A 23,972-nucleotide genomic window follows, 5' to 3' on the forward strand; every position below is an offset into this window, starting at 1 on the left:
AGACCCGTGGAATACTCGGTGTTCTTTAAATTCTATCGTAGTGGAAATTTTCATCTCGTTCGTAACTCGATACGAATAATTATTGAGCAGCGTGCGATCGGGTTGGCGCGGTTTGTGGGACGTTGGTCGACGAGGAATACGTTAACGCGACAATACGTTAGAGCGCGAGCCGCGTTAATAGGAGCTTAACACCCCAGTAATTTAGCCAGTCTCGCGCGACATCAGGGAAGTCGACGAAAGCGAGCTATCCTAGAAAACGACGAGGACGGGTCCCGGGTGCTCCGACTTTTCCTGCCCTTGTCGCTCCAAGACGCCACACCGGATCCAACATTCCTCCGTCCGGTTGGACCATCTCCAACGCTCACGCGCTCGCTGACCACCGCGTCGTCGACCGGGTCGCGCGCGCCCGAGGAAATTCGTTAGGCCGTTCTCGCGCGGGCATAATTCACGGGATAAGAAGGATTTAAGAGAGTTCAGATTCAAGCCGGGGAAGACGCATAGCCGGGGATCTCGCCGCGACAGGTATGATTTAGGGATCGCGTTTCTGGCGAAGAAAGTATCGCGCTGTATATCGTCCGAGGGATTTCAATCTAGATCCCCCGGAGATTGTCTCGCGCGCGATTTTTCGACGGTCCGTTCACCGATGGGGATTTCAAGCGCTCGGAATATGGCGGTAAAATCAATTCTAATAAACTGCGATAAACTGCTCCCGAATCTATCGAGACGATCTCTCAGAGTTCTTTCGAGAGTTCTGAGACTACTCACCATAAACGAGTGGCCATTGCGAACGTTCCACCGTCTGCTAGACCCGGAGTGTAAGGGTATCTGCAAACAAAGAAACACGGATGTGAATTTTATGGGACGAGATCCGATGGAAAGGGTCACTCATGGGAAAGTCGGGCAACTTTTAGAACGGAGGACGCTTCCCCGAGACCAAAGTCCAAATTACCGCACCGGAGAAGGTTAATCGAGCGTGACACGGTAGTCGGAGGGAATCCGGATTCGTTAACGGACTCGTTAACGCGATTTCGCGCGGCGTCCCTCCGCGATGAAGTCCTCCCGCGTCGCGGTTCGCGAAAACGACGCGTTCCGGTGGTGGTCGGGCAGGAATGCGCCTGAAAACAACACCGCCGACCGGCAGACCAGACGTCTCGCTGCTAATTCGAATATATATGCGTCTAAAATTAATATAAATTAGCGTGCCGGGGCGGACGCGCTCCGCCGCGGAATGCGAGCGTCGTTTGCGTAAATTGAGACAAGTTGCCGGGAGCGTCCACCCCGTGCGATCGGTATGCCCAAAATTCTCGGCCGTTTTACGCACAATTTCGTCGCGTCCATTCCGAACTCTCAAAATAAACGAAATATCCGCGTGCCTGCGACGGGCCAAACCGTACGCGTTTACGGTGGAAAATTCTTACGACGATCCTCCGGGTTGCATCATTTTTGTTTCGTAACGCGACATCCACTACCCTTTAGAGGTCAGGACTCCCTCCGTCTCTGCAGAGGGTGACTCTTCTCGACTATATCGTCCCGATGGAAATTCTTGCGCGAGTATAGAACGCGCTGGAGGGAGGGTATAGAGCGGATCGATAGCGTGAAATATGATCGGGTCGGCGCGGGTGCGCTAATAGCCGTGAAAAACACTGCCCATCCGTCGACTTTTCCACGCGTCTAGATTCGCCCGACGGATCAACGTCCGAGGCAAAACACGATTCGCCGTTTTTCGAGCCTCAAGACGATTCGTCCCGCGGAACCACGCCAAACCGGAGCCACGGAAAGCTCCGGAGAGCCTTTGATCTGGCAATTAGCTTTGCCGGGGAACGTCCGGGTCCCTTCGGGTCTATCCGCCCCCCTCTGCTGACTCCTCACCCTCGGGGAACCAGAACAGTCGCGTCGGCAGATACTTAGCCTCGCGAGCAGATCAAAATTTTCTGCAATTTTCACGGCTCGCGTCTCCCATCAGCAGCCTAGTCCTCGCTCAAACTACGACTCTATTTTGAACGCTGGATAGGAATTACGAGACGCTTTAACTAACAACCGACGCTTTGACGGCCACTGTTGATAAAAAGAATAAATGAAATCGTAGGAGAAGCGTGCTTAAACCGAGAGAAGAGCTTCTCTTTTTCATCGAAATTAAATCGATAAGCAGCTACTTTGGATCCGGAGGATCCCACGGCTCGATCGAACGATGGAGGCGGCGGAAACGGGGAACCAAGTCCACGAGGTAATTTCGATTAGTTTTAATCTCCTTGCCTCTTCGGATAGACGACAAGCGATTCCGAGAAAAAAGTCTCTAAAGTGCCGTAGAGAACGGGAACGATATCCAGCTGTCGTTTCTTTCCATGGACCGAAGACACCTGCTCCCGGTCCCAGCGAACGATAAATCCTCGACAATGGTCGCGGCCAACTCGCAAAAGGGACGAATAACGCAGTTCCCGTGTATCCGGTCACGGTTCCGTTCGTAACATTCTATTCTCGAATTCTATCGGCTTGGAATACAATTTTTTACAATTTATACACGTATTTGGGGCAATTTCATAATTCCATAACGAGTCTTGCGAGCCTCCAAAGAACTTTAGGTTTAGTACGATGGAACTCCCACGCTTCTATAAGGGTGGAAGATGACATTCTTGCTCCTAATAGACGACCAGGCATTGACCAATAAGAAATTAGTTAATAGCCCAGACTTTATGGGTCTGTATGGCGATTATTGGGGCGCAAGAAGGAACTCGGAATTTTTTATTAATCCCTCGATACGAAGAGTCTGTTGGACGATGCAGGAATTGTTTACCGATATATCTAAATCCCCCAACAGCCGCCAAGTCACGTTCATACCATAAATATAACTGTTGGAACGCCTTGTGTCATCGAAAGCCATCTATTGGAAACTGCTGGGAAGGTTCCACCCCTATATTTAAATCCCACGGACGTAACCAATGAACTATTCCGTCGTTACGACACAAGGGTTGAACAAGTTGAGGCCGAGCCGGGGAAAAACGTGGGGCAAATTGCCGCGGGAAAATTTAGTTTCGGGTCAACAAAGGCTCGCAATCAAGAGTATCGCGTTACCGCTAATGGCGGCTTAATTCCACCGGCCGCTCGGTGTGTTCGTTTGTTGCCGAGGTAACCGCTGAAACCGTAATTTCGTCAAGACTTTTCTCAAGAAAATGTACTTTGCTCGACGTTTTTCCGCGACAATACCGTTTCCCCAGTCTATCGTCCATCCAGAGGGACTTAACGGACTTTACTCAATTGGCATCGTAAAACTACCAACGATGTCGCATCGTTATTATACTTCGCTCACTGATCTTGCGTCCAACAACGCGTATTAAAAATAGTTGAACTTTAGACGCGTGCAGTTCCGAAACTACTAGTGTTTTATTAATTATTAAGGCATTGTTAGCGGCGGCAAAGCTTCCCCTTTAAAGTGGTTTTTGGTTTTTGTCGATCGGACTTTCCGTTTTCGAGATATCGTAATTTATGTAAAAGGTAATTTTTCCAATTCGACTCTCTCACTGTCCGGCGCGCGTATAATAGCCTATTAACGCGTATTAAAAATAGTTAAAATTTAGATGCGTGCAGCTCCGAAAGTATTAGTGTTTTATTAATTATTAAGGTATTGTTAGAAGCGGCAAAGCCTCCCCTTTAAAACAGCTTTTGAATTTTGTCGATCGGACTTTCCGTTTTCGAGATATCGTAATTTATGTAAAAGGTAATTTTTCTAATTTCGACTATCGCTGTCTTCGTCTAGCGCGTCGCGCCGGACCTCCTTGTCGCACGTTGACCCACTGACCGAGTGACCGAGTGACGTCACGTTTACTATTTACTACGGTCACGTGAGTTCATTCATCTCGCGATGTAAACAAACGTAAACAGACCCTTCGGACTCACGCGATCGACTTGAAATTAAAATCGCCATATCTCCGGAACTAATAAAGCTATCGACTCGCACAAACGCTCATTTTAAAGGGCATTTCATCCGCTATCCAATGACTATACCAGCTACTATAATTTTTGCTATCTTCCATGTTTATTTTTACATTTACTTTAACATTACATAACTACAGAAGTTTCAATACTTCCAATTGATTATACGATTGATGTGGGATAAAACGAGACTATAAATTGTTTATTCAATTGAAAATAAATTTAAATACAGGATGTTTGCGTAATTACTAGCCAGTACTTTATCCTCTAAAACTAACTATGATATCGACTTGGAAGAAAATTCGTTTTCAAGGGCGTTTTATTCTGCTCGCTCGGAATATTACTGGGGATCGCTTTAGGCCTTCTACCGTGGTAGAACTGTGACCCGATTCACACCAATTGCCGGACAGTCGTCTCGCTTAACTACTTCACCGGGAGGACCTTGGTCTGCTCAATTGCGAGCTCATCAACAATCTACTTTACCGTTCCATACGCTACTTCTTCTGCTTCTACGTACTATTCAGCCTCTGTAATTTTTCTCCCGTCTGCATCGTTCTAATTCCAGTAGACTTACTAGCGCGTTTATTTACTTGTACTCGATTTATCTTCTCACTTATTCTACTACTATTTTAACTGTATCCCTTTCGATATACCCCCGATACCTTTGCTACGGTTTAACGCTCGTTATTCTATTCTTCCTCCCATAATTTCTCCCTTTCTCTTCCCATCGCGTACTCGGGAGCATCAGGACCTCTTACTTTTAAGTTAGCCTCGTAAATTTACAGTTTATAAGTTTCCTTTTGTCGTAACTCCGTTCGTTATGGCGCGGTAAAGCCGTTGAATAAAATAAATGATTGCGACTCTCGCGGAGCTACAAGCTTAGGGGCTGCAAAATGGAGATCTGTACGCGTACCATCGCGTGGGACGATTTGCAACAAACTATGCTAACGAATCGGAAGCGGAAGTCTGCACGGACACCGTCGCGATTTAGCTTGGACGGAAACGAGAGCCCGGATAATCGGCCAACGCAGTTTCCACGAGGACAGAACGGGGGAGGGTGTACTCGCGAAAATCACGACGTTCGCCATTTTTTCGAGTCAAAGAGAAGAGGAGGTCGGTCGACGGTCGGCCTGTGGAACAGACGCCGCGAACGTCGATTCGGATATTAAATTTCCTCGCCACCGGCGAAGCAAGACGTATTTCCCAGAGGACGAGGATCTGCTTTCCGGCAGAATGCGCCTGCATTCTCGCTCGCCGTTTCCCCTCTTACGATACTCCTCTGTTTCCTCTTAACGCGGTCGAGTAATTGCACCGACTCCTACGATCACCGTCGTTTAATTATTTCTTTTTCGGAACACCACCGCTGTTCGAATTCATTTCCATAATTACACGGTCCTTTATATCATTTATCAGAATTGGGTGAAAAAGCAGTACACTTTGTAAGCAAAAATGAAACTTTATTCTGTGGTTTGGAAGGACGTCTTTACCCTGTTAAAACTGAACAAGAAGTGAAGCGACGCTCAGATCCCCTAAAAGAAAATCTGGCGTCCACTTAAAAAGGAAAGAACTCTGGCCCTCGACGACAAAACAGACACAGGCCCCTAGGCCCCATGGTGCCAATACGGTCTTCGTATGCAGACAATGGACAGTGTTTCTCACAGTTGGATTCAGTTTTGTAACGATTATTTATTAATAATCCAAAACCATTTATAAAAATTGCGGACTAACGCGTCGAAAGTCTGGGAGACTCGACTTTTATCGCAACGAGTTCCCGAAACAATACCGTGCAAACGTCTGCCGAGTTTCGTAAAGTAAACCCGTTCGGGGAGGGGGGAAGGTCGAGTCGAGGGATGGAAAAACGTAGGGCGAGGAAAAAGTCATTAAGCGTCGATCGGTGCGAGGATAAATTCGGCCAAGTCCGCGGTCCGCGAAAGCCAGTTCGAAGGCAAGATTCGAGCTCGCCACCCCTGGGATTCGTCGGATAAAAAAGTTCCTCGTGATAAATTTTAAGGGCTGGCCCTCCCCGTTTTCTTTTTCCCCCCGTCGCGCGGGGGAGTGCGCGACGCTCGCGACGCTCGCGACGTTAGCTCGAAATAACGGGGACGTCGGGGTGCGGCCCGGTTGAGCGAGCGTTCAGCTAACCGTTGCCTCTTATTTAACGCCGAGGAAATCTCCGAGAGCCCTTCGCTAATTTCACCCGACGTCTCGCGACGTTGAAATATCTCTCGCGCGGCTGTTTTCATCGTCGCGTTCGTTTTCCACGCCGCCTCGAATCGTCTCCGCGTCCAAATGCACCCCCCGATGCATACCAACTTGCATGGTCGAAATCACAGCGCTTCCTGTCCCGGAAGGGTGCACCACAGGACGAGGGAAAATCGGTTCTGGGTAACCGGCAATAATCATCCAGAAATTATGGACTTTATACGCTACGATTCAGTTACGGGGAAAACCATCTAGATATTTAAGAAATAGAATGATTGGTGATGCAAATTTTGTACACGCTAAAACAGATTTAATTGAACGATCATTAGAAAGTCTATGATTATCCTTGCAACATACTGTAATCCACATCTGTAGTTCCTTGCATGTTACATCTTTGTACTAAAGGGTTTAATGCCCGTTAAGAAATGAATAAATAAATAAATAAAACCAACTGTTATTTCCCGATTCTTGCATCCACTCTTCGGATCGATTTCTTGGAGCTTTGTCTTATTTTTACGAATCTAAAGCTGCGTCCCCACTGGGTCGGCACGGCTCGGCATTTGCCGATCGGCACAGCGTTCGGCAAAAGGCGGCAAAAGGCGGCACAAGGCGGCACGGCCGTGCCACTGCTATGCACCGCGGCAAAGCCATTTCTTTGCCGACGCAGTGTAGACACAATTCTCGGCTTTAGAGACCGGGCCATCGAACGGTCGGTCGAGTACTTGCTGAAAAAGATTGCGTCTTTCGAACAGGCGTATCACGGGGAGGAACTTGAGGAGCAAACAACATAGCCCCCTCGAAGGAGGTTTTTCCTGCGGAACGAATCGGCGCCGGGATAAGCGGAGGGGTTCCCAGGAACGCGAACATAAATACCGATTCCAGTTGTCAGGGTTGATATACGAGCGAGGAGATACGATACGAAACGCCTAGCGAGCAACGCTAGGGACCGATAGCGACGTCTCGCGGTCTCGAGCACGATAACTCCGACGATTATCGATATCATCTGTTCGCCCCGAGGAATACAAATGAAACGCGACTCGATCCCAGCGACGCATCGTCGAAACCGCGAGAGACAAACAGCCCTCGGTTCCGCGGCCTCGTCCATCTTTGTCGTCGCTCTTCGCAGCGAGCTTTTCAAAAAGTTGTCCATTCGCGCGGAGAATCGGTTTCCGCGTTAATTACGAACTCGGTATGAATAGGAAGCCACCGACCTATTTGCTATTTTTGCTCGGTGCTCGAGAAACTCTATTTGAATGAAACTTCTCGAGAAATCGACGACTTCTCTTCCATGGAAACGAAGCCATTCGGGAAACGATACGATGTTCCGGCTACGAAAGAAATTAAGAAACTAACGAGCAAATTAATCGACGACTGGTTCGACACTCGGTGATTTATCGGCCCGTTGACTCGAAACCTTTCGTTTTGGCGTTTCACAACAAGGAAACAAGTATGTTCACCGTGAGCCACGAATTGAACAGGCGTTCAACGAATCGCGTGACCAGAATGTTAAAATCCCTCCGAATCTATTCGTCCACGATAACAGACGTCACGTTCACGGCGACCGTCGTGGAATCTATTAATTTTGATCGCAAGTTATTCCGGAATTTCCAAGACCGCCGTCGTCAGAAAATTTTAACGCGAAACTAAAGCTTCCGTTCGTTTAAAATGTAAGATAGATCGCGGGACGCGAGGACACTGCTCGATCAATTTCTATTTGCGGAATCCAACGATGAACTCGGCTCGAGGACTCGGACTAACGAGGCGAACGACGCTGGCTTGGATTTCGATCGGGCAAAGACCCGCGACGGTTCGTTATCGAACGTTAAATTGGTCGCAGACCTCGTCATGGTAATTACTGCGAATCGGTATTCCGCGACGGTCGCGGAACGTCTCACCTCCACGGATGACGACGGTAATTACCGCCCGGTGGGGGCGGCCGGAAGGAGAACGCGCCGGAATTCGCAAGGTTCGTCGACCGAAATTTCAACAAGACGAAACGCGGCTAATTGGCCAATGAGCGTCTGGAATTTATTTATTCACGGAACAGACCCTTTGATGCAGAGAATAACAGGCGTTGGAGAACGGAAAGATGCGAGAAAAGGTATTTAAAGGAATAAAAACGAAGGCAAAGTACGTATGTATGTAATTTGCGCGATCGAATAGGAGTTACTCGGGCATGTCTGTCCATTGCTCGCTCCATTTTTACTTTTCTTCGAATGCTGAATTCGGTGGACGAAAATTTCGACCACCCGGCTGGTCCCTCGAATATTTTCGAGCCATTCGCGACTCCGAACCCGAGCGTCGAGCCTAATTTACGTTCCATATTTCAGCGTCCGTCGTTCGGTTGGCTCGCGGTAATTTGCACCAGGCCAGGTCTGTTGCGATAATCGATACACTCCGCGGGAAACGGAACGACACGCGTCACCGTTGTCCCCGTCAAATTAATCTGGTTTCTTGGAGCGAGCGGACGGCCAGAAAGGGGGAGGAAACGCGACCCCGTCGGGTCTTGCTCCCCGGAGAAAATCCGCGAGATCGAGATCGAGGTCGAGTCGGCAAAAAGTCTTGGCAAATCGTTCGACGAATCGGAGATATTCGTGGGTGGGAAAACTCGAACGTCCTCGAATCGATCCCCTCGAACACGCGGAGATGACAGGTGTCTCTGGTCTGTCGCGGCGAGGATTCGAGGAGGCGGTCCCGGGAGCGTCGCTAGAAAACATCTGGCGCTCGAACCAGGCGTAAAAAGGGACCGCGAGCTGGGAGAACGGTGACCGGCAGACGGCCAGGCGTTTCGTGAATTTCAAAAATCCCACCAATGTCACTGCCAAACGATCCGCGTGACTATTTATACGGTTCCGCGCGCACCGAGCCGGATCGAAGCGGCCCAGACGAGAAGTCTGCTCGGATAAACGCGACCCGACGTCGCTCTCGTTTCTTTTACCTCTCCGATAAGTGGTCGAACGTTTAGCAGATTGAAAATAAAATTAATGACAAAGTATTAGGTGCATCGAAAGGAAAGTTTGCACGGGTCCGGACGAAGGTTAATAATAAAATGGTAACAAGATTCGGTTGGTGGCACGACGGCGAGCATAACTCGTAATTGCCGGTGTTCCGCATCATCCATCTTGTTCACGGGGATGCTCAGAATCGTCCGTCAAAATTGACGCGCGTCGCGACGCCGGTAAACGAGCGTCTCGAAAGTTTCGCGCGATAAGTGGTTAACGCGTGCCGCGATAATAAACGAGGAGCGACGTCTCGGTTTCGAATAAAAGGAGCGACTCGAGTAGCAAACGTTCTCGCAAAGGCGCGAAACGCGACCGTGCAGGGTGTCTGTCGCGTGCCGACGCGTCTTCGCCTCTTCCACGTTCGCCTCCTCCGCCCGACACCCCTCCGCGACTCGTTCCCGTCTGCTACTTTGCCGTGTATCTTTTTCTTTCGCCTCGCTCGCCTCATTCCCCGACGAGTTATGCAACCAGCGGCCGAGTCGCGAAGAGGATGCTTCTTCCGTCGTGGAATGCCGCTAATTGGCCGAAAATAAATGCCTCGCGTCGAACGGCTTTCTCTCCTATTCCTCTCCGCTTCGTCCGCTTCGGCCGCTTCGCTCCTACCGCCCCGTTACTTTGTCTCGTTCCTCGCGCTTGCCATTCCGCGGCGAACCGCCTCGACGCTCGAATCGTTCCATTATCTTCGGCTCTCCGCGCGTTCCTCTTCCTCTTCCACTCCCGTGACCATTTTACAAAACGAGACAAACTCGAGCTTTCGATTTAGATGCGACAACAAAACGATTCAACTTGGAACCAGTTCTGTACGATCAGAAACGAAGCATCGAAAGCGACTCAAACTGGTGCCTAGATCCCCACTCTAGAGTCTAGGAGGGCCCATGGGACCCATAGCGCGAAAGTGGGCTAGGTGGAGCAAGCCAAGTGCTTCCCAACTGAACATTTTGCCTGCACAATTATTCGTCGAAGGATAAATACGAGCGCGGGATCGTTATCGGATCGTTTTCTCGGAGGAGAAGCAAGCAGGGGCGAGCGTCGAGACGCCGTGCGAGGGGTAGGGTCGACGCTCCGACGCGAGAGCATCTACAAAGACGATACGAGCAAGCAAGGGTTCGTGGAACGGCGCGGAAGAGACAAACGAGGCAGGCCTTTTAACCGTACGACTCCTGTTTCGGAGCACTCGTCGCCGCGAAGAAGAGAAACAGTAGAGAGCCACGCCGGAGCCCATTACTTTCTCCCTCTGTTTCCTCCATCGCGACCCTCGCCCCCGTTCGAATCCGATCGAACGGATGCACGTAGACGAGCATCACGTAGACGAGCATCGAACGGTCCTCCAGAGGATTCCGCGAATCAGACAACCGTCGATTTGGCACCCGTCACGTTCCTCTTCCTGCCAATTGCTCGTCAACCCGACGACAAATTTCCCCTACGCGCCTCTCACCACGCTGCACACGGCAAATAAACAGGTTACGCGCAACCATTATATTTTTACGATGGAATTACGCCATCAGCGTAATCCGTATGCCGTATTAGCGTAGAAAAAATTAAAAAGCAAACATGAAAAAGCCTGTCGTCGATAGGAGACCGAGAGGCGCGATATTTTTTTTCTTTCCAAGAAATAACGGCGCGAATCGCCCGACGACGTCGTTTTTTTTCAGAATTAACCGGCAAATATTTACCGTCGATGCGGCGCACCTGCGTCCAAGTTCGCGCGACGATTGCGTTATCGACTCGAGTTTACCGGGCGAAATCGATAACGCCGTTTTCATCAATCCGGAGCCTCGTGGAATTTGACTCGGGAAAACCCGGGGCGGGGGGAATGGAGGGAAAAGGCCACGATACGCGATCAACCGGAAGATCCGACAAAATCCTCCGGTGTCGTAAAGATAAACGCTGATTCGATAAGACGCGATCGCGCGATCTCGACGAACGAACCAAGTCGAGGAATAAACTTTCGCTGGCTCGACGACGCTTTATCGACCTATATTAACCGTAATTCTCTAATGACTTGCACACAGACTTTAAACAAGAATGGCTCTTTAATTGTAAATACAAGCAACGCGTTGGTCGTGGAATTCTCGGCGAGATTCGCAATTCCTAGACCCATCTCTCCTTCTGTCGGCTATGACCAGACGCAGAGAGAAGTAGATCAATTGTTACCGCGGTCGTCGCGAGCTCAACCGAGAAAATGGCGGGGTTGTCTCGGGGTTAAAGGCGAAAGTCGCGGAATGCGAGACGCCGAGAGACGCTTATCCTCGCCGTTCGACTACGTAATCGGATTATAGCGAGCATTCTAACGCGAGACGAGTCTGGGGATCTTATCTACGGTTCCGAGAGAACTACAACGGCCGTTCGATTCGTCGAAAACCTGTAAACTCGGGGAAACGATACGAATTTAGAGCGTAAAATTGGTAAAAATGTTTGGTGGAACTTAGCAACCGATTCGAGAGACGCGCATTAGCTAACCGAAATACCAGGAACCAATTTCGGGGAATTAGCACGTGAAAGACGCGTTCCTTGCTATGCAAATATATCGATTTCGTACGGTACCGAGGTAGCTAAAATAAACGTCGAATGTTTGCGATGTAACGAGGCATATTGTCTCGCTTTACGTTTTACAATATTACGCAGCATTTTGGGGGATAATGTACGATCAAGTTGCAGTTAACGGTATCGCGGAAGGACGTGCCGTTCGGCACGCTCGCGAGTTCGTGAACTTCCCAAGACAATCGATTTTAGGCGTGGGTGGTTTTCCGCTGAGTAATTCGATACGCGGCTGCTCCTTCAATTTCGCGGTCGGAGATCAAAGTCTTCGGCACGCGTGATTAAAATCCCCCGGTGTATTCGATCCAGGCGCCAAATATTTTGCTTAACTACGAGCAACTCGATTGGATCATCCCCCAGAGCCCAAACGAAACGATCTATCGCGTTAGAAGTTAATTCCATCGACGACAGTAGCCTTCCAACGATACTCGATCCACGCGAAAAATCAAATTCAATAATAATGGTTCGAATTTTCCAGCGAACGACCGACCCCGGCAATTGTTTCGTATCCGGAGGTTATCTCCCAGGGAGACGCAAGTTTGCTGAAACGTTAAATTTCATACGGTTATAATTTCGTTAAAGCCAAACGACCGCAGTTCCCGGAAAGTTTAATGCCGGGCACTGCAGCAGCCGCGCGTAGACCGCACCCCCGCGGCTTGATTTATTCTCGGATTTTCTCGCAACAGCTCCTTCCGCAAAGCGGCTGCACCGTTCCTCCGATTATCTACCGTGACGCTCCACCTAGTAGTAGTTTCTCTCTTATTTTATTGCGCCACTTTGCGAGATCCGCGTGCCTCGGCCGATACAAACGATAAACAACCGGCTGCACCGAGTATCGAGCCAGAAAAAAGAAACACGCTCTCGCATATTACCTCCGCAATAAACATCCCCTTCGCGCGATCCGAAACGTTAACCTATTTCGAACGAAAAACGAACCAAAAGTGGATCTTTCGGTAGGTGCGATCTTCGACAAGATCCTCCGTCTCGGATATTTTATACGAGCGAACGCAAATACGCGTATACGGATGTACGCGATCGCCGGGGTGGCTCGTATATCGGATCGAACAAAAGCACCCCTCGGTTCGACCCTATCGCGCCCTCGCAAGTTATTGCTTCTTTGCTCGCCGCGGCTAGATCAGCTCCTCCCCCGACGGTACACGGGGGTCTTGAGCCCCGATTTCTCGATCCAAACTTCCCCCCCGATAAGCAAAATAATAATTTAAAACTTCCGCCGTCCTTCGTAGAACGAACCAAGTTGCTAGAATCCACCGCAACGAATTCTTTATTTTCTTTTCGGAGCGAAGATTCCAACGAGATCGTCGATTAATTAATCGCGATGATTCCGTATCAAGTTTCGACCTCGACGCGTGGTAGTAACAGAGACGAAGTTGGACCGAAAGGGTTGGGGCGTTGGGAGGCATAAAGAGAAAGAAATCTCGATTACTCGAACGCGCGCGCAGCTGCCACCGAGCTCTCCGGTTATTTGCATCAAAGCCCCCGTTCCCACCCACCTGTCCGTCTCTTTCTTTCGGCCGGGATCTAGGCACGGATCCTCCGCCCGGTCTTTTCATCCCGAACAAACCCGTTCCCTTTTCTCTCTTTCGGCCAGAGCTCTCGCGTGCGCGGTGAAAATTACTCGAGGCTCGTTCACGGACAGATATCGCGCGCAACGGGGAACAGAAACCGAACTTTCGGCTCCGGGTGATGTAACGCCGGAAAAACCGGAAGCTCCCCCGACTATCGGCCGCGACTCCGACTCCTGGCTAATTAAGTAAAAGCATCCCGCTGTCTGTGAACTCTCCTCGACGCTCGACGCTCGGCGTCGTGTGTGCGCTTCACTCCAACCGCGTTCCCGATTAAAATCCTCGAGCTCTCTCGTGCGGGAGTTCAGCCGCATCTTCAAACCAGGATATTCCCCGTTTTTTCTCTCTTTCCGTTTAACCTTCGGATTCTCCGCATTCCAATTTTCGCGTAAATACCGTTGTCGATCGACGAGCACACTCGAACGCCAACACGGCGAATAGCGCGATCCCCTGTCCCCCGATTCTTGCAAGGTTTTGCTCCACATGAAATATCAACCCGTTGAACTTTGGACGATGCCCGTTACTTCGAGAGACAGTTTTTCCAGGGACTAAGTTGACCGAATTCTGGAAGCGCGCGGTCGTTGTTCGCGAATCGACAACGGGGGCTTCTTTGGAAGACTGCGTCCGTTGGTGTGCTTTCACGCGAAAACTAAGGACGCGCGCGGAATCAAAGGAGTACGTGTGCATTCATCTTGGAGCACGACCCTTCTGGATGTGTACTCGTTCCGTTGGCCGTACGCGAGCGCGTGCATTCCTGCACAAAGCCGAGCAGAAGTTTCTCGACGCAACGTCGTCTCTAGCAGCCGACATTTTTGCGTCCCAAAATTAGAAACATCGGGCAACAATACGGCTCCACGTGCCAACTTGCTCGCGAAAGTATTCCAACGAGACTCGAAACTGAAATATGCAATCGTACGGTTCCGAAAGTGATCCGGACGTATCTTTTTTTGAATCTACGACTCCGATACGCTCTGTAATTAAGCGCAGCCGTACCCTCCACCGATGTTTTTCCCCCTCGTTAGACCGCGGAAGAAACGTCGACGCGCGAAGAAATCAGTTTAGTGGATACGAAAGGAACACCTGTGCGAGATCGAAGGATAGTCGGGTTAAACGGTCGACTGGCACGCGATACTTTTCAACGGTGGTCGAGCATCGATTTCAGCTCAGCTGACTTCTCGACCTGGCGATCTCTAACGCGCGTTTCCCTTCGAGCGGAAAGAATGGAAAACGATACGAGATAAAAAGGTGAATTACCCGCGGAGAGATCGGGACCGATAAGACGCTCGAAACGATCGTGGAAGATAATAAAACGAAACGTCGCGAGGATTCGCGCGGAGTTCCATTTTCCCGGGCTTTCCCGTGCCCGGCGTCGCGACGGTTTAACGACGATTTAGCGCCGGTGACGCGGCATGCAAATGCATCGCGGAACCTAGTTTCGTAGGCGTACGCGCGCCGGCTCGCAACTCGCTACATTTTCTTCCGTCTTCTTTTCCCGTTCCTCCGTAAAACGCGTTTACGTGCTCGGCGAGCGAGTCGCGAGCACCGATCCAACGGGGAACGAGAGCCAACTCCGCGAGACACGAAATACCCGGGGATTTCAACGACCGGGAACATCGTTAAAAGAGTCTCGAGTGCATCCCCTTTAATTTAAAATGCAAATTTCCCCGATGAAACGAAGGGAAACGAATAGAGAGGAGGTTCTTTGGGACGACGAGACGCGATCTCGCCCGTGGACGGTTTCCTCTTTTTCCCTTCGGTTTTCGGAGCGAGCTGCAACAACGTATCGAACTCGCGTTAACAATCTTCCCGCGCGGACCAATCGCGTGCGCCCTCGCGTAATCGAAACTCGATACTCGAACCGAATGCTTGGAGAGCTCGTTTCGAAGCTTTCCGTGGCCGAGATCGAATGGAAATCTCGCTTTTCGGCGACGACTAACAACGTCGGGGGAACTGGAATACGCCTGCACACGATACTCGCGAAGGTTAATCGATCACCGAGCTCCCGATACCGCAAACTATGTACCAGACCAGAGAATCCGATCTGAAAATAAGCTAAATTATAGGATAAGCATTTGTTACCGCGGTACGCCACCCTTTGACGTTCCAACGTTGCTCGAGAAACATAGTTGGAATATCGATAGGACACCCGCGACGCTCGAGCCACCTTAACGAACCGTGTCGCGCGATATATCGCTCCAGCGCTTCGCTCCGGGTTAATAGTGCTTAATAATATAGATCGCGTCCAGGAATTCCAGGCATTCGAAGCCACGACCTCTCTTTTGAAAAGAGCCGCGAAGGTATGCGACCCAACCATCCCACTATACCGGGTGGCTCTACAAACTAGGGCGAGATCTCTTCCGAGCGAGGCCGTCTTTCGATATAATTCTCTCCTTTCGATCACCGATGACAAGTAAAATGCGACGGAGCTTATAGTTACGACATCGCCTAGGGTCAGCGGTAGACTCTACGCCGATGCAGAATCGCAACAACGTATACGACACGCCTACGATATTATACATGAAGTATCGACGCGTTTCTGACGAAGGCCACCTTCGGGCTGCGAAGTGATGCCTGTGCATCGCGATTCGAACGCGATTATATTTTTACCAAAAGAAAGACGCGGTCGAGGATCTGGACGGGAAAGGCTTCCATAAATTTTTTTTATTTCCACGTCGGAAATCGAAGCGACGTTCGATTGAAACTTTAGGAACGGAGCAAGCGGTGCCAGTTTCTTTTTATTCGCGGTCGATTTTATCGGTTTCACGGTTTAACGCCGAAGCGTCCGCAAAACCTAATCGTACGATTCTGGAGGATCGAACGCCACCCATTTTCGACGTATCACTGCCCGCGGTACAGAGTGGACAATATCTGTCCGGATTACGATCGCCTTGGGAGTCGTCTCGAAACGATGAGATCCTGGCACCCGTGTGCATTCAGGAAACGAAACACGACGCGTACAGTGAAAGAATACATCTCGATGTTACTTTCTTGAACTCGAAATTACCGAGTTGCTGATTTCGAGGAAGAATGCGTTGTCTCTTCAAAATTGAAATGGCCGTCGTCGGAGTTATATAGCGAAGCAAAAGGTGCGTGACAGCTAGAATACAACCGCGCGCGCGCGTCTTTTCGGAACAGCATACTGGCAAAGTTTTACGAGCGGACCACCCTCGAACCATCCAGAGCTCATTAACCGTTTCGTTCCGGGACGCAATTGTGCATCCAACCGCCATGAAGTTTCCTTTAATATCGAGTTACGAGAACAGCGATAAACCCGGCGACATGCGTCCTTTCGCGGACCGCGCGAATTAGTCGGACCGATTACCTTTTCACCCCGGTTCGCCGGAACTTTGCCACCGAAACGCGAACCCATCTTGCCAATTTTAGGCGCTCGTGAAACTCCGCCTCGCGGTACGTCTCTTTCGGAGATCAAACTTTGGAATTACATTTTGCACAGCGAGAAAATACACGCGAATGGCAACGATCCAGGAAGCAGAGGCGAAATTGATTCCATGGGAATTCCTGGGAACATTTCCCGACTCGTCCAGCTACACCGTCGGGAGATGGACGATTTTCGCGTTTCGTATTGTAAACGAGACGAACAATGAGCGTTTAAATTCTAAGAATCCGCGAGAAGGAGGGCCCGTGGTCTCTGTTTCGCGCGCGAGATCGTTTGTCACGGCTTGCGCGAGGATAACTTAAGAACAGAGCACATCGCGGAGACACAGTGTTTAGTCTGGCGCAACGAGAATATTACAGAGTTAAGGAACGAGAATTTTACAGCTTAGAATCGAGATTTATCTTGATCGCTTTTAGATGTCGCGTATCCGGGCAAGGCCTTGACTTTTTCACCGATATGATTTTGCATATTTTCTACGACCGGGATTAATAATTCGGTGACTATTTTTGGAATAGTGGAGCAGTCGAACAGAGTCACGAGGCTGGAGTCCAGCGTGAAAGAAAGTCGAAAGCTAATTCTGGTTTGGGTGACGGGGCTCGCGCCGCGCCAGGAAGCGTCGGTGGCGCGATATGGGGGCAGCGTGGATCCGCTACATAAATCGTCCGTCGCGGCGTCGCCGAGGCCGAGGCCGATGCCAACGGTCGCCAACGGGTTACCTAGGAAAACACGACCGGTTACAAATTACGCGCGATACGCCGGGCATTAGCGGTTTGCGATCCGCGCGGCAGCATCCTTGAACGAAATTTACGCGACCGGCTTAGCAGCCCCTTTTCTTCTTTTATCGTCCACGCAAGTTCCCTAGAAAAGATTCGAGCGCATCGAGGGATCGAGGTTACGAGCGGACGAACCAGGAAGCGGAGACGCGTGCCGCGCGTTCCCCGAGCGCGTCGCGCGAACGGAGAAAAGAGAAACAAAACCGCGGGTCCGTGTCTTCTTTGGCCAGAAGATTTCGCGGTGGTGGCACTTCAAAGTGACGAGACCGAATAGCAGCGGACCGGGCTCGTTTCTCAGAATGCTTTACGGACCGCCGCGAGAAGTCCGCTTCATTTGCTGGATTTAGAATGAATTATCGGGGTATTAACGTAGCACGGAACGAATAACGATCCGCCGGCTGATGTACGGCGTATCCTGTTCGCCGCCTCCTCCTTTTTCTTTCCGCCACGGTTCCTCTAGTCTCTTTGTTTACTTCGACGCCCGCGTCGAACCGATACCCCGCGATTTACAACTCCGGGCTAGAAAATATCAGGGAGATCGATGTCGCGAGTCAACCACCCCCTCGACACGTGCTTACCCCGTAATCTCTAATTTCCTACGATTCGAGATCTCCCTTTCGGGGAAAAGACAATTTTTTCGCGCGTTAGCGGAATGAAAAATGCGCTCGAGCCGTATCGATAAGGACTTTGGTGGCATAAAAATCAATGTCGCCGAAGAGCTACTCTCGTGCATTTTCTACCGCCCCTGCGACGGATTTACCGGCATCCCGCGCATCGAAACACACGGGTCTCCTTTGTGCGGCTCGCGCGTGTCACCCTCCGCTCCGGGAATCGCCGCCATTCATCCAGCCACTTAATCGATCTTTTGTAAGAACGTGTTTAAAATCTGCGTCGACTCACCAGAATTCTCCGTTCTCCTGTCGTGATCGCGACACCTGAAAACAGAAAACCGTCCGCGTCAGAACATCCCGGAAGGGTCGATGCAATTGTGAAAACGCACATCTTCGATCGAAACAAAGCTCTATCGATTCTCGGTGACGTGAAATTAATCACGGTCCGATAAACGGGCAAATCGTTCGGTCGATTATCTACGGGTTCTGTTGCGAGACTCGAACGAAGGGAAAAGCGTACGCGAGTGAAACGACGGGAACAAAAAGAGACCGCCGAGCGCCGCGGGCATTGTTTACGGAGATTGGAACGCAAACGGCGAAACCGCAATCGACGCGTGCTCGTCTTTGCCGGGAACGCGAGTTCGAATTTTCCAGACGACGAAACGCGCCACGGTGTGCCGAGGACAGCTGACAGGAACATCGGCTGCTCTCTCGAGAGGGTGGCTGTTCTCGCATCGGCGCTTTCACCGTCTGCATAAAATTATTGCCGGCAACCCTTGCCCGGCACCCGTCGAGTCCTTCTCCCGCGACTATCGATCCTGCTTATTTATAGCGATACGAGAAAACGGTAACCCGGTCGTCGCCGCGCTCCCACGTCGCCCCGGCGAAAATCGTCTTCTCGCCAAAGCAACGTCGAACCAACCAGTCGTTAGAATTCGATCATATAAAATACAGAGGCTTGGAGTTAATAATTTTGAAAAGAACGTGGCCATAGCGAAAAATTCATATCGGAGCAAGTTAATCGACTTGCCGGAATTTCGCGGCGAGCAGAGCTTTTTCGTGGGGGTTTTAATCGAGTCTGTCCCCCGCGTCTTCGGTGGAATATACGTACCACCACGACTGATTTATGCATGCACGAGGGTCACCGCGTGCCAGTAGATAACGTTTAAGTTTCCTTGCCCGTAACTTTTCTATAATCGTCGATTACAACCTTCCTTTTACTTCTCGGTGACAATATTCTATACTTTCACACCGCGGGTACCTCGTGCGCCGATAAATCCGACGCTGTAATTACCGGAGTATTTTAACTAGCTCGACGTCAGCCGGCTAAATCATTTTCTAAACGAGTTTTATCTCGCGCAAAGACTTCAAGTCGCATTCCGATACAAGGTTTTCAAGCTTGCCTGATATTTAACGTCAGAAACCAAAACTCCAAGAGTCCGTTTAAATGAACGAATTACGTTCCGTGTGCTTGTAGTTGGTGCACCGTGTATCGATAAGAGAACGCTAATGCATAATCCGTTTAGGAAGATTATAATTACCGAAGCCGGTCGCGGTCTTTTTCGGTTCCATAGTGTCTGAGATTCGCTTAATTGCGAATTTGGATTTACGATAATTGCTCGAGCCCCGAGGCACGGTGTTGCCAATAATCAGGTATCGGATTTAATACGTCTCGTTCGAAGGTATCGCGACTGCGCGGCATCGAGTGCCCCTCGTTAGAAACGAGCAGAAACAATTAGCCGTCGGCTTCTGTCTTTGTGCCCGACCGCGGAACGAACCTCCCGGGTTACGTGCCATTGCAAAAATTACACGCGGAAATCGCGGTGAATACCGGGTCGCGGCAATTTACATTACAATGGATTTTAAAATTAATTTAAACGCGGCCGCTGGAAAATTTCACGAAGCGTCGTCTCTCCTGCTGAAAAAAGCTCGCGAGCTGGGAAACGCTAAATACGTACCACCTTTCGCAACAAATTCACCGACAATTTTCTATCTCCGTTATTCCCCGAGTATGCCGGACCATAATAACCAAGAAATTCCCACTCGTGTCGTAACGTCATTACTGGACGAACAAACAACCCGGATTCTTCGCCGGTACCAACTTTTCTGACTTTCTGCTAAGTATTTCTAGTCGGACTTACGAGGCGACGCTCTCTTTTCTCGTCTACTCTGTTTCTTACAGATTAGGGGCTTGTCTGAATATCGAGTTTCTCGATTCTAGGTATACCTTTTAACGTTAAAAATCCGATATACGAGTTTTTAATAATGTTGGATTTCCTAAGCGTCTCACGTTGTTACAGAAATCATCTCCAGCGACGATTGTGTATGTCTGGAGTTTTGGTCATGGGTTCTACGAACTCAATGGTGAACAGAACGGAATTCTAATATACACCTTTTACGTATCATTTAATAAAAAGTACAGTCTACCAGTAATTATTGTCGTTTCATTCGAATCACACGTCCCTTAGCTCTACCTTTTCCAATAAATAATATGCAAATTTTGAGAACTGTTGTACGCCGTAAGAAATTGTTACGCGTCGATCGAGGCTGGTTTTGCGTTCCGTGGGTGGAAAGAAAGCGGGCTCGCGTCGCGACGAAATTCTACGAAAATATCGAGGCGAGAAGCGCGACGGAAGATCGGAATTGTCAGCGGGTGTGTATCTTAGCGGGGTTAAAGTAACGACGTTATAAGCGGGACAGATCGTACACGAGGTTTTTCTGGTCGAACGAGACAGGCGCACGCGTGTTTATGCGCCGGGGAGACGGCGAGCAGCGTGCACACGCGTCGGCGTCGTCGCGACGTAAATTAAATTCTTCGCCCGACCTTCGTCGTTTTCCTCCTCGGCCGTCGGCGTCACGGCCGCGATGCCCCGCGACGCCAAAACATCGCGCGGTTTATCCGCCTAGTATCTCCATCGAGAAAAAGATCGAACCATCGATTTCAAAGACGTTTCTATCGTACAATTCGGACAGTCGCGGACTTTGGTGAACGGTGGGCGTGTTTTGGCGGATTAGAAAACGGTTTGCAACAATTTGCACGGGACAAACAGGAACAGGGCGCGGCGACAACACGACGCGTACGAAAATAGAGTTCCCTCGAGCGGGGGAGTCTTTAACGAACCGCAAAATTGGCTACGTAAACGCAAAATCGATACGAGGGAACTGCCAGGGCAGAGAAAATCTAGTAGGCGGTTAATGGGTTATTCGATATCCGCGGAAATTTTGGGTTCGTCTTTGGCTGCGCGCGCTCGACGCCCACGCGTGCCTCCGTCGCGCATGCCTTAAAGGGATCGAGTCGTATTTTATATTTTCTCGCGAAGAAATCCCACAAAAAATATCACGGCAGAGTGGCCCTTTGAAGCTAATCGAGTAATTAAGTTTCGCGTCACGGCGTAGTCGCGCGTGGCATCGAAATTCGTTTTCCCGTGGAAATTTTCGAGACCGTCGGGAAATTCGGCGCTCCCCCGCGTTTCGCGCGACTTGACAAATTTCGCGGGCGATAACGTCGCGGAAAACGGACAGGAGTGGCTGGTATTCGGGTATGTTGTAGCGGTAAATGCGGGGACCCCTAACGAGAACACTGACAACGCGCAACTAAATCCTACCCTTCGAGGGCGTCTGTCCCGAGGGTGCGACAAGCTCGCCCGGCCATATTAACCTGGCCCTCCCGCGCCAACCCGTGTCTTCCAAAACCCGATCCTCGTCCATCTGCAATTTTCCCTAATCCCAAACGTGCACTACCGTTCGCGAGGAACGATGCGAAAATTTTCTTCCTCGGTTTCGGGACGATCCAACTACGACGGGGGTGAGACGTACGGGACGTAAAACAATTTCATATACCCTGCAAGCTCTCGCGATGGGAGGCTGCGCCGGGGAATCGGCAAAAAACACGCCCGAAACACGTGTTGGCGGCGTTAACGAGAGAACCTTGATTTGACGAGGAAAAAATTTACGTTTCTCCTTTCCCACGACCTCCAAGATCCACAGGAAGTTGACTCGCGAACTGGTTTCCCACTCGCGCCGTTCGATAATAATAAAACAAAAGTACACTGAGAGGCAACTCCTCCCTGCAGATAACACGAGTTCGATCGTCAAGTTTGACACGGTTGGACCACCGTGGCAGACTTTGTTCGACACGCGAGGGGTGTAAACAAGTTAATTTTTTTTAACGACGAGCAAACCGGTCGAGCGACGAGGAAGTTGGCGATAATCGGGACGATATCGTTGCATCGACATACGAACGAGATAAAAAGTAATTGCTGGCGAAGAGACGACTCGAAAGCGGCGGCGCGAAACGCCCCGACCGAGCGGAATAACGCATAGTTTACCAACTAATAACGTTAGTCGGCGAGATGGCATCCGCTAAGAGGTTATTACCCCGCTCCCCGAGACTTTCCATAAATCATAGCACCTCGTCAAACCGCTGCACAGGCATACAAATGGGAATGCAAATAACTGTGTACTCCGTCGTCGCGCTAGCGCGAGCCAAGATACCGCGCTTGCCTCGCGTCCCACAACTCTCGAAGAGAGAGGGGGGTTTCTGCGGCCCCCATAACGCTCCCGTGCCTTCATCCACCCTCTGCTGAACCCTCTTCCAGCTTCCTTCCCTCGTGTCCTGCGTCTCCTCTTCGATATTACCCCGAATATCGTAAACTTGACTTACGCCGCTGGCGACGCTGGTCAATAACCGGAAGCGCGCGTTTCCTCCGGCTAAACGTTCTCCAGCCGCCCCCGTAGCGCGCCATTTTTATCCTCCTTGGTTCTTATCTCCGTTACGCAACCTGGAGACCCGAACAAAACGGATGGAAACGTTCAAGGGATTCTGAAAATCCAAAGTGACACGCGAAACAAAATTTCTAGATTCTACGCCTTCGAGAACTCGCAAACCCGTTTCGTTCGCAACGAACAATGTATAAATAGCGACGCAGTTAAATTAGTTTGCGTTTTTGAAGATTCGAAGCACCGTGCAGGTCGTTTCGAGTGCAGAGGACGAAGGCGGAGAGTGGAAGAGAGGGAGAGAACCTCGAGAGCGGCATTTACGGAAGTCTAGAGTACCCGAGCGAATTTGACCGATCGTAAAGACGGCTTATGCATCTTTATGCGAAACGTAAAAGCGGATTAAGCAGCGAGCGCTCCACTCGACGGGAACTCCTCGAGACGCGAGAACGCAAGAAGTTTCTATGGCTACGTGTGTGCATTTGCATCGGGCGCTCGAACGCCGCTCGAATCGGAATCTCGCGAATTCAATTTACTTGCCTCGCGAAAGATCGACGCGAACAAAAGACCCAAACCTGAACGAAACACACGCTTCGATTAACATTCCCTCGCAAAATTGCTCGTCGATCGATTATACTTTCGAAAATAATTTTTTAATGGCAGTCAGATTGGGCCACGAACGCCCATAAGGTGTAAGGTCTACTACCGATATACATCGTCTGTGATGAGAGAAAGGAGCGGCAAGGTTCGTTTCGATGGTCGAAAAACACGAAAGGTTGGCGGGTAGGCGAATCACGTAACAGTTGTCGCTTCTTTAAAGACTCGACGACTACTTTGTCCCTATTTACAAGATATCCCGCGATTCCGGAGAGTGTCCCGACGCGAAACAATAGGTACGACGAGGGCACGTTTGGCCGGGAACGTGCACCGACCATTCCGAAAAATCGACGCGGCGGTTCGTGCACCGAGAAAGAAATCAAAGCTTTCTTCGGTCGGTCTCTCGCCAGTCTTTGCGCCCGTGTTATCGTCAAAGACGTTTCCTCTCTTTCTTCCGGGACCTCTTCCTCGTCTCGCATTCTTCTCGTATTAGAACACGTACGCGAGTTTCTGCGGCTTTGTCTGGATATCGCGATCGTTATCTAGACGCAACGACCGCGACGCGCCACATTCGATGCAAGAGTTCGCTGTTTGACCGCGGCCTTTCGCAACAATGCGTCCGGGGA

The 23,972-nt window shown here is 50.3% G+C and overlaps 1 protein-coding gene across 1 annotated transcript in view; it reads right to left on the bottom strand.

Annotated features, from left to right (window-relative positions):
- Positions 1 to 23,972, bottom strand: part of LOC122398247 (stress-activated protein kinase JNK) — a 75,433-nt gene that overhangs the window by 8,458 nt on the left and 43,003 nt on the right. The window contains exons 4-5 of the mRNA XM_043397956.1: positions 18,323 to 18,357; positions 766 to 825 (exon numbers count right to left, since the gene is read on the bottom strand). The gene's annotated coding sequence lies outside the window, so the exon portion shown is untranslated. The remainder of the gene's footprint in view (positions 1 to 765; positions 826 to 18,322; positions 18,358 to 23,972) is intronic.

This window comes from Colletes gigas, unplaced genomic scaffold, assembly GCF_013123115.1.
Source record: "Colletes gigas isolate AHSC1104 unplaced genomic scaffold, ASM1312311v1 Colletes_gigas_Sc00011, whole genome shotgun sequence".
Classification (NCBI taxonomy): Eukaryota; Metazoa; Arthropoda; class Insecta; order Hymenoptera; family Colletidae; genus Colletes; species Colletes gigas.